Below are 8,006 nucleotides of genomic sequence, written 5' to 3' on the forward strand. Positions count from 1 at the left end.
GTTGCTAATGTGGTCAACCGCCAAAGATCAGAACCGAGCGACGAAACTTCCATTTACATTGTGTATGCACAGCCAACATTTGAAACCGTGTACAAGAGCTACTACAAAGCTGGGATTAAGGACCGACGTGATTGTCGGAAGGGATTGGATTTGAGCCCCGGAGGTAAGAACATGAAGTTGCATGCTTATTATAATCTATTTCGGTTCACTCATCCGGGATCATTATAAGTTATATTTATATAGACTTCTATTTTTTACTTTTTCCTTAATTGACGTCTTGCAATGAACACATTAACTTTTACTTATTTGTAACTTAAAAATTTCACAATACACAAATTTTGACACATTAATTCATATATATATTTTTGATAATTTTCTGAAATTCAGAAAGTATTTCGAATTTGGGCTATTTTTCCATTTGTTAAAGCATACATAAGCATGCCCTTGGTCTAACAAAGCATGCACAAAATGACGTACAAGCACTCATTTGCACATCCTCTCACCCCGACCATCAGATCCACGGCTGAGAGAACGTGCACGCTCTTTCGAACATTCTCTCAAACGTCGATCTGATCGACGGCCGAGAGGAATGCTGACATGCACTCCTACCCGTCGATCACATCGACCGTTGAGGACATTGCGCTCCTACCCGGGAACGCGCAGTCGCTTCGAGTCGCTCAGCCGCTGCAGCGGCCTCAGTACAGTTGAGCGCGTCGCTCCCGCAGCGACAGCTCCGTCCCTTCGAGTCCGTCGCCGTTCATCGTCCCACTTCGCGTCCCTATTCAGGTAGCTTTCTCTCTGTACTTTCACGTTGTGATTAGCCTCGCAGAGTTTTATTCTTCTTGGAACTTGATATTGGGCCGTGACGGGCATATATGCAGGAAGGAAGAAGAGTTAGTGGAAGTAGGATTACGAACGATGAATGAATAAATAAAAGAAAGGGAAGAAGGAGAAGGAAGAGTAGTGGAAGTATAAGAAGAAGAAGAAGAAGACGACGATGGGGGGAGGAGGCGGTTTCGTCGGATTCGGAAATCAAGAAGGCATTGTAATTCAGAGGCATGCTCGATTCTTGTATGTGGCCAAGTCCCTCGCACCAATCTATAGCTTGCCTGAGAATGAATTTTGATGTCTCCTTTCTCCCGTTGGGGATTAGAGATTTTTCTTTCATGATTACAACATGTTTGGCTTGCTTGAATAGCCTTAAGTCACGGTTCTCTTTCCTTTCTGGTTTGAATCGAAGGTAATAGAAAGGAAGGTCTGATCTTCACTTTATGCTTGAACTCTGAAGCATACGGTTAGCATCCTAAATGAGTTACGAAAACGGATTGGACTTTTAATCTTATGTGCTTTTGGAGAACACTGAAAGGATTGCTTGAAGAACTTCTTATAGATAAAAATTGAACAAGGAGGAGATTTTAGAATGTACAAGGACTGGTTTCTATTTTTAGGGGCTGTTCTTTTTGAAAAAGCTGGAGAATCTAGTGATTGATATAGTGTGACTTAAACAATATGCTGCTCAGAGTGGTTGCTTTCCTAGATTGCACAATTTTGATCAATTGCCCGAGAAGCTATGACTTCTTATTGAAGTTCTTAAATCCTGCCTTTAGTGCGACAAGAATTATCTATAGGCTTCAGTAGCTTTTTCTAGAATCAATGTATTGAGTGCTGATGCTTATTGTGTGGCAAAGCTTGAGATATATACCTTGGGTGCACCAAGTCTACTTGCAGAAACAATTAGATAAACGACAGTGGTGAATCTCATTTTCACTGTCTCCTTGTTTTAGCTGTCTACACTTTTGAGTTTCACCGACCTCAATAGTTGTGATAAAACTTCATTGTTGGCACACAGAGATAAGCTATTCTACATTTCGATAGTTTTTGTTTTTTGTGGTCAGAACTTTTGACTTGAACAAGCATGTGTGGAACTAGTACTGTGTCTACTAGTTCCTTCTGCATCTAAAAATGATAAGGTGGACACTGACATGTTCTCTAGCTTCTTAATGTGTTGCTGAGTATTTAGCTTATTGAAATGATGGATTGTATGAATGAATACTGCAGGAGTGGGAGGGAAGGGTGAATGTTCTATGTCCAGCATAGTGACAGCTTCAATTCAAGAAAGTGTATGGGACATGGGTATTGGCAAAATTGAAAGTAATGAGAAAGCTGATCGTGCAATTGCAAGCAGGTAATGTACAATTTCATTGAAAGAATGATCAACTTTATGGTAAGTGTTTGGTCATAAACTCTTCATGCTGCCTACGACAGCCACAATAAGGTCTCTTTATACTCAGCGTAATCTGCTGCTTGGATTTCTCAAGTCAACATATCCCCTGCTCTAGAGATAGAATTTTCGTCAATTTCCCCATTGGCCTCCTTCCTCTTGCTTTGCACCCCTATCCTAGGGTCAATTCTTCTGTACTTGGCATGAAGCATGATTGGAATTAATTTTCAGAATTTATTTAATCATAAAAAATTTTGAAGTTCGAACGAAGCCTATTGCAAGCTTAATCTGTCTCTTTGCTGATTAATTATTTGAGGAGGATACCTTCCTCCGCCGTCTTCCCTCCCTTCTCCACCGACTTCGCTCACAAGCTCTGCTTCCCCATAAGCTCACTTGCTGAATCTCCGCTTTCTCCTTTGCTTCCGTGGATTTTAGTTTTTTGGAGAATTTTTTGAAGATCACGATTGGTTGTAAAGCCACTTAACACATCATCTTTGCGCTTACATAATGGAAGATACTTGATTTCGGCACAAAACTTTTTCCTCGTTTCACTCGGGAAAAGGAAAATTGAAATCGTGACCTTCTGCGTCGCAATCATAGTTTCAGTCAAATTTGCTGGAATCTCACCTAGAGTAATCACGTGTTGTGTCTGTTTGAATCATTTCGACTTTCAGCGTTTTGCTCAGAGCCGCTTCACTCTGGAGACAGTTTTTCTGATTTCGACTGACTGCTTTTCACTTGTTTATTGCTGCGATTCAGAGCAATCGCTCATGGTGCTTTTCCTCTGTGCAGAGCGACCCGTGGGGAGTTGGAGTGGCTCTCGCGGTTTGTTGACGACTCTTCCGCCAACATCCCAGCGGACTCGCTCGCCGGGACCTGTCTGAGGTCCGCAAAACAGACACACGATCACAAGGGCCAAAGTGATCCGAGCTTGAAGCTGAATGGGGAGGCTACAATCAGTCTCTCGACAAAGGCCAGGACCGAATCTTCTAGGGATTCGACAAAGGGCAACGGACAAGGAACAAGAGCGAAGATCGAGAGAGGAGAGAGACGACAGACGAGGGAATCAGGAACGCAGGTTTCAAGGGTAAAAGAATGGACTGAGTGGGTTGTAAATGGGTTCATAACCTAACCTATTTAAAACTCATTTATTCTAATCTTTCTATATAGAATCTATTTAGGTTGACCTGGGAAATTCTAGGTGAATTTAAATGATGGAGAACCCATCTTGACAGATTTGCTCGAAGCATCCCACAAGTTATTATTTGAAGCAATTGGATTGGAGCCATGGAGTAAGAATATGAACTTGTATGGAATGCTTGTGGTTATCTATTTCGATTCACTCACTTGGGATTATTGTGAATGTTTGTTTAAAGCAAGTCTAGATAGGCTTCTACTCTTTGCTTTTTCCTTAACCCACATCTTGCGACAGACTTGTGACACACAATAGACAAATTTTTACACGTTAATCCTTTTTTATTTATTTTTTCATAATTTTCTGAAATTTGGATAATACTTTGAATTCCAGTGAATTTTTCATTTGTTAAAGTGTACACAAACATGCTCTTAGTCTGACAAAGAGGATAAGCTTCATTATTCTTGTCCTTTCATTTTTAGAAATAGTTTAATCCCATTGTGAAGATGTTGAACTTTGCTATTGTAATGTTCGATTTGATTGGAGAAAAATTGGCCAAAAATTTGTAAACATATTATATGGTAGCCAATGAGTCATAAATATTCAATTTGATCAATTTAATACTAAACATTTTGATATTTATCAAAGTAATCTTTCCAGTCAATTTTGACTAAAAATTGCCACTTGAGGTGCATTTTTACATTCTTCAAGATCTTAATGTTCCTGGAAAGCTGCATGAGGTGCCTTTTAAAAGGCTTCAAGGTCTTCTCTGAATGGCCAGCCATAATTTCCACGAAAAGCAAAATGGCGTTCATATGGACAAGAGTTTAGAATCTATTTTGTCTTTTTTTTTTTTTTTTAATAAGTACATTAGAAATCCTAAAACTTATCATGAAAGTGCAAAAGTGCAATTGAGTCTTAAAATTTTTAAAAAGTGCAGTTAAGTCTAATAATTTGTGATTATTATCCTGTTGTGAAGATGTTGAACATAGATGTTGTGACGCTGAATCTAATGGGTAAGCCATGCAATAGAGTTGTTTCAAGATCTCTTTGTTTTGTTGTCCCTGGCAACTGCGAGGCTTATTTGTGTAGACAAAAGTTAAATAAACAACATGATGTTTTTATGATGCAGACAGTTGGATCAAATGAGTAGTTCGTGGCCAAAGCACTAGTGTTTTTGCTGACTTTTGGTGAAAATACCCATTTGCATAGATCCCCAAGTCCAGTAAAAATTCTTATCAAATTGGGATTTATCTTCTGGTTGAATTATTAGACTTACCTAATCTATTAGGATTCGAGTTCTATCAGACTTCAAATAAGTTTCATCCTTTTATTTGGAGTAGAAGGTTGATGCGTGTGGAAAGCTTAGATGTGAAGCTTCTCAGCAATCTCCTCTATGCTACGCATCTCAAGCTTCCTTAACTTCTTTCTAGAGCTTCTTAAGCCTCGCCTTTAAGAAAATCATCGTCCAACACGATTCTGACGTGAAGACCTGGTAAGGCTTTGTCTGGAAAGGAGAGGGTGAATGGGGAGTGGGTGTGAGGAAACTACCCGGCTCTTCCCCCATAGACTAAAAGTCAATGAACTCTATTAAATTAATCTTCCAGGTTCCGCCTAATTCTTTTGACGCCTAAAATATGGTTTCTTTTATTTAGTTTCAGGGGAGATCTCAAAGTATAAATAAATTCGACCGAAGTGCATATAATTTATTTAATTAAAAGTTAATATCACGAAAAATCCAAATTTATACAATTATGACAAATTTACCTCAAACTAATTTTTTTGCGACCAAAAACCCTAAATTGATATATTTGTAACAAATTTACCCAAAATAATTTTTAGACCATCAAAAACTCCAAACTAGTACATTTGTAACAACTATATCATCTGTTAAATTGGATTAATATCATGTAAAACAACAAAAATGGTACAACTATGACAAATAGAGAGTAAAATTCCAAATTGGTACACCAATCAACGGTTGCATGTTATTCAACTCAGTAATTTGACAATAAATTTAATGAAAACTAACATAAAGTAAATATATCACAAATGTACAAGTTTTGGGTAAATTTATCAAAGGTCTATCGGTTTAGAGTTTTGGTGGTAAAAGAAATAGTTTGAATTAAATTTATTACATATGTACCAATTTGAGGTTTTTCGTGATATTAACCTTTTAATTTAAGTTTTTTTTTAAACCTCTTCAACTAAAAGACACCACATACATTCTCAAATGATAAATTCTCAATCTCTAAGACCTCAAAATAAATAAATAAAAACTATGTGAGAGGTTTAAGACTTCAGTAGCGATTGTCTTTTTAGAGTAATTAGGGATGAAATTATCTAAAATTAAGAGTAAGAATCCACTTTTAAAAATCATTAAATTCATTATCTAAACTTTGATGTAAAAATCAAAGTTTATTAAAAGCTTGGTCTAAATTCAGGAGCAAGGCTAGTAGAAATAAATAAATTGATCACTCTTCATCTTTGCCTATTAATTTAATATTTAATTTTTGGCTCCTTCATGTCGACTCTTAATCACTTCGGGCTACCTAGGATCACATGTCTATGAAGAACATGCTTAATCTAATTCAAATTGAATAAAAAATTTACGAAAATATAAAAAAATTGTATGGAATCGATGTCTTAGAGCTCCAAACAAATTGATTCAGCTTCAGGAAAGGGAAAAATCTTGCATGGCCTGAACCGGTTTTAAAGCCGGCTCTTCTTTTCGGGGATAGAAGAATTCCAAATCGCCGGTCCGTTGAAGCTCTTTTGTTATTGCCTGTGCCTGCGCGCCTTTCACCAGTCAACGGTCAGTCGCCGCTGATCATCCTCCTCTGTTGTCCTCAGCCGCCAGAGGTCCATCAAGTTCTCTCTTGCATGGCCCTCATCGCTTCCGCCCTCTCTCTCAAGTCCGTTCCGTTGGTCATCGCGTAACCAGTCTCACAGAGTTTTTCTTTTTGGAACTTGATGTTTGCCCGTGTAACAGGCATCTCTGGTGGAAGAGAATCAATGGAAGTAGCATTAGAAATTAATCAAGTTGGAATGGTTTAAAGAATCAATGGAAGTAGCAAACAGAGGATTAATCAACTTACGTTGTCTAAACGCTCATTGAGTGCCTCACACGTGTGCCCGGTCGTCCACACTTCAACCCCTGTCCATTCGGAGCCAGAAACTCTCCAGCCACATCGGCGCTTCCCCTTTGGAGGTCCGAATGTTCTTTTCCCTTGTTGCTTCGCTATCGTTTATATCTATTTCATTTAACTAATTCGCAGTGCTGGTTTGTAGTTTGTAGTTCAGAGGCATGCTTGATTCTTATATGTTGCTAAGTCCCTTGGACAATCTACACCGTGCCTGAAAATGAAATTCGATTTCTGCTTTTTACTCTTGGGGATTAGAGACCCTTTTTTTTTTTTTTTTTCCTGATGATTACAATGTGTTTGGCTCGCCTGAAAAGCCTAAAGTCACGATCTCTTTCTATTCTGGTTTGGTTTGAATGTAATAGGAAGGGAGGTTAGAACATCACTTCATGCTTGAATAGATTGTAGGAGAAAAATGTGGCAACACCGTTGCAACAAGGTTAAAAGTTGAAGCGTATGGTTAGCATCCTAAATGAGCTGTTAAAAACGGATTGGATTTTTAATCTATCTTCTTTGGGAAAATACGGGAAGTACTGCTCGAAGAACTAATAGCTAAAAATGAAGAAGGAGCTTTTAGAACATACAAGGATTGTTTTCTCTGTTTAGTGGCTGTTCCTTCGAAAGGGATGGAAAATCTAATGAGTAATCCTGTACTGATACAGCGTGACTAGAGCAATATGCTGCTCAGAATGGTTGCTTTGCCAGATTGCGCGACGTCTGAATGCTCACGGAGGGCTTCACACACATGCCTGGTCGTCCATGCTTCAACCCCTGTCCAATCAGAGCAAGAAACTCTCCGCTCATATTCGCGCTTCTCCTTTGGAGGTCCTAAACTTCTCTCTTGTTGCTTGACTATCCTTTTTATGTATTTGACTTAACTAATTCACAATGCCTGTATGTAGTCTGTAATTCAGAGGAATGCTTGATTTTTGTATGTTGCTAAGTCCCTTGGACCAATGCATGGCTTGCCTGAGAATGAATTTTGATGTCTCCTTTCTCCTGTTGGGGATTAGAGATTTTTCTTTGATGACTACAACTTGTTTGGCTTACTTGAAAAGCCTAAAATCATGGTCCTCTTTCTTTTCTGGTTTGAATCGAAGGTGATAGGAAGGGAGGTCTGAACATCACTTTATGCTTGAACTTTGAAGCATATGGTTTGCATCCTAAATGAGCTGTGGAAATGGATTGGATTTTCAATCTGTCTTCTATGGGAAAACAATGAAAGGACTGCTCAAAGAACTTCTTATTGATAAAACTAAACAGGGAGGAGTTATTTAAAAATATACAACGATTGGTTTTTGTTCTTGGTGGCTTTCCTTTTGAAATGGTTGGATAATCTATTGATTAGTTTTATATTGATGTAGTGCGACTAGAGCGATATGCTGTGCAGGATGGTTGCTTTCCTAGATTACACAGTTTTGTTCAATTACCTGAGAATCTAAGACATCTTATTGAAGTTCTTAAATCTGCCTTTACTGTGACGAAAGATTATTGATGGGCTTCACTA

The sequence above is a fragment of the Eucalyptus grandis genome, chromosome 5 (assembly GCF_016545825.1).
Source record: "Eucalyptus grandis isolate ANBG69807.140 chromosome 5, ASM1654582v1, whole genome shotgun sequence".
Taxonomy (NCBI): Eukaryota; Viridiplantae; Streptophyta; class Magnoliopsida; order Myrtales; family Myrtaceae; genus Eucalyptus; species Eucalyptus grandis.